Source organism: Pogoniulus pusillus, chromosome 14, assembly GCF_015220805.1.
Source record: "Pogoniulus pusillus isolate bPogPus1 chromosome 14, bPogPus1.pri, whole genome shotgun sequence".
NCBI lineage: Eukaryota > Metazoa > Chordata > Aves > Piciformes > Lybiidae > Pogoniulus > Pogoniulus pusillus.
In genome coordinates this window covers 16158992-16164991 of record NC_087277.1, presented here as the reverse complement: position 1 = coordinate 16164991, position 6000 = coordinate 16158992, and the positions used below count along the sequence as shown (strand labels likewise).

General features: G+C 43.8%; 1 long non-coding RNA gene across 7 annotated transcripts in view; it reads left to right on the top strand.

The window, feature by feature from the left end:
- Positions 1–1652: 1652 nt before the first annotated feature.
- Positions 1653–6000, top strand: part of LOC135181058 (uncharacterized) — a 136898-nt gene continuing 132550 nt past the window's right edge. For 6 of the 7 annotated variants that reach the window (XR_010304692.1, XR_010304688.1, XR_010304690.1 and 3 more), the window contains exons 1-2: positions 1653–1807; positions 2839–2971. This is a non-coding gene — a long non-coding RNA (uncharacterized LOC135181058). Of the gene's footprint in view, positions 1808–2838; positions 2972–3128; positions 3424–6000 lie in introns of those variants that run through there. The other variant, XR_010304686.1, reaches the window with a different exon arrangement.

Below are 6000 nucleotides of genomic sequence, written 5' to 3'. Positions count from 1 at the left end.
CTAATGCTAAAACCTTTTTTTTTTTTTTTATTTCCTTCTTGAGCTATTTTCAGATAGTTCAGATCTTTTCCTTGCATGTTGTAAATTTGCCTGTCCAGAAGATATGGTCACCAAGGAAGAGTCCTCCTACAACTATTAAACATGTAGATAGTGGATGTGGATGCTAATAGCTTCTGGCTCATTAGTACCAGAGCAAGTATCTGTGGGAGGTAATTGCTGTAAGGGTAATAATACAGGAAACATCCAAACCATCGATATCTGTGTGAAGGTGAATCCCTAGGTGCTAAATCACTCAAATTAATCACCCAGTGCTGTTACAGTCAATGATTAGTGTCTGCTCTCCCGAGAGAGATGGATGGAAAGAGGGGAGAGAAGGCTAGAACACACATCGTGCTGCATTTGTTGTCTTGGGAACTTTCTCCACCTCCTTGTGGCACCTTGTAGGCCAATCACCTTTGCAAGACATGGTGTTGTCAGGATTCACAAATGAGAACTCAATCAAGTCTGGCAGATCCACTGAGAGCAACAGGTGACTAGTTGCTGTTTTAGTACAAGGAAGAGCTCTAGGACCCCACTTGGTAAGTGAAATCCTGAACACAGTTTGTGATGATATCACAGCTGGATAATGACTTTAGGTTGCCTTTGATTGCTTAAATCCATGGCATGCAGATATCAGGAGCACAGGTCTCACCACTGAGGAAACATCTATTTTCTTGTAGCAAATGAGTTTTAAAATTTACCATTACTTCCCATGCTCCTTGAGGTAATCTGGTAGGGTCCAGGGCAGAAAGAATTTTGAGCATCACGTTTTGTTTCTCTGAGCCTTTAATGGAATGGCTGAGGGGAACAACGGTCTGGAGCTGTTCCTGAGCTCTTTAGACTTCGTGTAGTGAAAGAGATAGCACAAGAGTTCACATCCAACATGAAGTTAGTGTCTCAACAAGCTGTTGTGTATCAGATGAGCTGTAAAACCTGACCACAGCTCTCTCCTCAACCCATGGCCATGTGTAGTTGGGATGGACCATGTATTTCTGGCCATCTCCACTCCAGTTAAGTCTCTGTAAGAAACTGGTATATGCCTACACCCAAATACCCTTACACAGGGAAGACAGCTAAAACTCCGTTCCAGTCAGGATCAGAAACACTCTTTCCATTTAAACTGCCATGAGCTCCTAACAGGATCCCCAAAGATACCTAACAAGCCCATCTGAGGAATCAGCAGAACTAAAAGGCAGCAAAGCAAGAGGTGCCGATCTGCTCTCTCTGTAACTGGCAGCAGGGCTGTGCAAAGAGTCCCAGAGGGCACAAAATGGGCTTGAGCATGCCCTGTCTTGTCCAGACATACTTACCTGCCTGCCGGTCTGCATTGCAGCCAGGGGCAGGAGAACAGCACGAGGAACCCCAGGCAGCCCGGTCCGGTTCAATCCGGTTGCCTGAGGGCGGTTTCAAGAGGCCCACGCCCCCGTCGCGTGCAAAGCGAATGCGCCTCCGTTTTTGGCGGGCAGCAGCCTGTGAGTTCTGCCATTTTGGGTCTATTTGGGTGATTCCAGAGGCGATTGGGTGATTGTGTGGCCAATGAGGCCATTAGCCGCGGCCGTTATCCTATAAAAGGGGTGAACAGGTGCATAAGGAGCTTGTGCGCTCATTAGTTCCTCGCTCACCTGCCGCCCGCCCGCCGGCCCGGCCCTCGCCTCAGCCGCCTCAGCCAGCAGCTGATTGCACTTTGCAGCCCGCGTGGCATTCGCCGCAGGACTTCTGCTGAATGTTCTCCTGCGCGTCTTTGGGCCACAGACACGTCTGAGGACTGGTGAGTACTCTGAATTCTTTATTCAAGTTGCTAAAGGAATTTAATTAAGCTCACAAGCGGTGGATGAAGCAGCCAGACTCTATCAGAGACATCTCTAAAACCTTTCAAGATTGCATTGCATAGAGACATTCTGTAACATAGTTCTGCTAACCGCATCCAAGAACCTGTGTGGAGAGTTGTAAATAAGTTTGGGGGAATTATTTTGTGTATCTTGATAAATTATTTAGTAACTTTTGAATCGGCCTCATTGCATTTCACCCCAAACTCAGATTTCAACTAGCCCCTTCATAACAAGGACGCAAGGAGATAGAATGTAACTATGTGAGAGAGAGATCAGACTGGGCATTAAGAAAAGGCTGTTCACTAGGAGGGTGAACAGTTGCTGGAACAAGCTTGCCAGGAAAGTAGTCAAAGCACCAAGCCCGAGTGTCTGGATCATGCTCTGATGCGGTTTAGTTTTAGGTAGCCCTGTGAGGAGCAGGGAATTTGACTTGATGATCCTTAAGGGTCCCATCGAACCTGAGATATTCTATGGTTCTCAGGTTGTTTAAAATGCACAACCCTTCAAAGCAGACCCAGGCAGGCTGGAAAAAGTGTCTCCTATTCTTACTTTGATTTTATATTTGTGATTGCATGTGCTTTTGTGCTTAATGCCAAGCAAAAGTAGGGCCATGAGCTTGGTATTGTACATGAACAACACTGAGCGAAATTGCTCCCTCGGAGTGTTTATGATCTAGTATGCATCACTCTCCTAGGGGTGCTACCACAAATTAATGGGGAAAAAACCCCAATCGTATACTGCTGCTCCAGTACCTTAAGTAGTGGTAAGCAGATAAGTCTGCAGGTGCTGCTGTCTCACAGCAGGAATGAACACCACCTGTGGGCTGTTTTGAGCTGAAGATCTGGCATTCAAAATCGACTCCACCTAGGAAGGCAGGAGTAAAGGAGGCAACACAGGGATAAAAAGGTTAGAAGAGCAACTGTTCAGGGTAGATGAAGAGTCAGCACCTGTATTGTGTGTCCATGCCCAGGTATTGGTAGTGGGGCAGTAGAACAGGCATCAGCTGCAGCGTTGGAGACACCCTGTTGGAGCAGACCTGCACTGAAAGCCTTTGGAGGGCCCCAGAACACAGCAGGGGGATATTTTGCCCGTGACAGTAACCGGTAAGTGATCTTACTGTCTTTTTTTTGAGTCACTGTTTTTAATCCTGCTTTGTTGAGGAGCAGGAGTCAGAGAGTAACAGGGTGGTAGTTTGTTCTTTAGTCAAGCTTAGCCTCCTGTTGAAGAGGAAAAAGTTGTAATAATTTGATCTGAATTTAGTACTGGCTCAACTTGGAACAGGAAGTTGGACTGCACTCCTGAGGTCCCTCCCAGCCTGAAGAAGACCATAATGGAGTAGGCACCTAGAACCAATGATTGTTCCATAGGTATGGCAGCAGTGACATGACAGCTGCTAAAACATAGTCTCTCAATATGAACAACACTTCACCAAAGACAATAGATCTATAACTCCAAATGGATACCACAGGAGATCTGTCCTGATGTCTATGAATTAGTAGGGAGCTTAAATTAACATAATCTAAGAGCTCTTAAAATATACCTCCTGCGAAATATAGTCTCTTGTGGATGTTTTTGTAGCACCCTGGTCTTCTTATGTAGTGATCACACATTCATTCCTGTCTTCCACTGGACCCAAACATTGTACATGCATTTTCACTGCCTCCAAGGGAAAGCTGCATGCAGGCTGTGGTAGGTAGACATTAATCATTCAGGATGGGGAAGTGACGGATGGCTGAGTGAACAGGGCATGCTGTGCTTGCGTTCTCAAGACAGGTATGATAAGCAGGAGCCACGTTTGTAAGGACATTGTTATTAGTGTAGCTGTCTGATTACCAGAGAAACAGCAAGAGAAAACACCATCTGGTTGCAACTGCTACCTGAACACCTCTTGCCTGTAACAGCTCAGGGAAAGGTGGAGTCATGCAGGAGATGGATGGTCCTGCAATGGCTGCAGCCCTGTGAGTTGCCTGCAAAACAGTGTTAGATGTTGAGCAGAGTGCAAGCCAGAAGGACTTGGGTTGTTCTATTTGCTTCTTGAGGAGAAGTCTCCCTTTGCCAACCTAGCTCCATGGAAATTCATGGACGTGTAACCTCTTTGACCACTGATTTGGGCAAGGGCTGTGGAAATCAGATGCAAAAGGACACCTGCACTTATCAATATTGTCACATTTTTGTCTGTTCCTTAGAAAGGTGACAGAGGCTGGTGGGTCTGGACTATTTCCTCAAGTCAGGGAGAATTTTGCTGTGTACCACAATACTAACACTAGCATAAAGACCTTCAGAGAGAAGTTGTGACAAGCAAGTGTCTGGGTTTAAAAGCAGCACTCAAAATTATGATAATTTTTTGCATAGCAGAAATCCCAATACTGTGAGAGTGACCAAGAATGTAAAAAGAAATTAACTTCTTTCCAGCCACCTCCTAAGATGGACTTAGGTCTCTGCTGTGGCATATAACTTGAAGAGAGACTAAGATACTTTAACTCAACTCAGCAGGCAGTGGGGAGCTACTTATCTCCACTGATTTCATCAGAAACTGTGCTCTGGTGCCCCTTATTAGAAAGCAGTCTAGATAAATCACAGTCACATCAGCTGGGCGCTGCTGCTTCTGCAAAGAGGACTCCTCTCCAGTTCAGTGATGCTTGACTCAATAGATTCACAGAGAAAGTGACCACAGAGGGAAAAAATTATACTAGTCTGTTTTTGAAGACTCTTCTGCATACCCCTAGCATATACATATTCTATGACTATGAATTCTATGAATATGTAAAAAAATCTTTCCCAAAATATAACTGAGAGTCTGTGACGTACAGCCAAGATTCTCCTGCAGCAGACGATTTCATGGCTCTGCTTGTCTCCACTGCCTGTTGCTTTCCATTTTGGTTCAGTCTGTTCCTTATCTGTGCTGTCCATGGCTGAAAGATAAGGATATTTCTCATCTGTTTAACTTCTGGATAGGAAGCTGCATGAACTCACACACCACCTCTAAAGATGCTTCTGAGGGGATATGTTATGGCAGTGATTTAGAGATCCAGAGGAAAGAATAGAAACATTTGCATTCAGTTTTTAAATAGGCAGATGGTACATGGCTTGTTTTATACTACATTAAATTTTGAAGTCTCTACTGAAAAAATAAGGAAACTTTCCTTGTTTCCATGGCAATATCCTAGTGAGGTACCAAGAGTAGATGCTGGGATATGAGGTACTAAATAGTTCTTTTTCTCATCTTCATGAAAGACAGTGCTGAGATCCATGTGTAAAGAAAAGTGAGTCAGGAAATGACACAAGCCACTGAAGAATTATTATACTGAGTATGAGAAAATATCACCACTCTGTGAATCCACAGAAGGATAATCAGATTTGTCCCTTTGTTTTAGCTTGGTGCAACTCAACCAATTTTCAGTAGAGCAGTATCAGCACTAAAAAGATGGGACCATTCCTACATTATAAGCATGGTTATGGAGAAGATGGAGCCAGACTATAGTTGGAGCAGTGCAGCCAAAAAGAATGAGCAACAACAGACATAAGCTGCAGCAAGTGAAATTCCCATTAGGTACCAGGGTAAAATGAATCACAAGGAGAGTGGTCAAACACTGGAACAGCTTTTCCCAGTATTAACCTTGAAATAACAAAAGCCCAGCGGGAAGAGCTCTTTATCAGCTTGCTCTAACATTGATGTTGGCTCTACTGTATTCAGAGATTAGGTAGCCAAGTTCTGCTTCCAATGTAAATTATTTTGTTAATTTATGATTCCCTGTCAGAGTGTTAAGAATTATGCAAAATTAATAATCTGTATTAATTTTTATATCCAGGTGAAGATTGTTAATAACTTGAAAACTGTTTATTAACATTAAATCTCACCAGAAGACTTATTCACAAGGTTTGGAAATTTATACACACAGGGAACAGGCAAAACTAGAACACTTATTTCTTAAAGTGGCAAACATTATCCTGAAAGAGAATGATCTTATGGTTAATTATACTGCTTATCCACTAGATGGACACAGAAAGCTCTTTTCCGCTTACAGCAGAAGGCCATTAGTGAATTACAAGAGGCTTTAAGTATTTGCTCACAAAATATTACCAGACAGCACCCAAGACACGTGGAGGGGTTGCTGTTGGTGGTCTTGAAGTC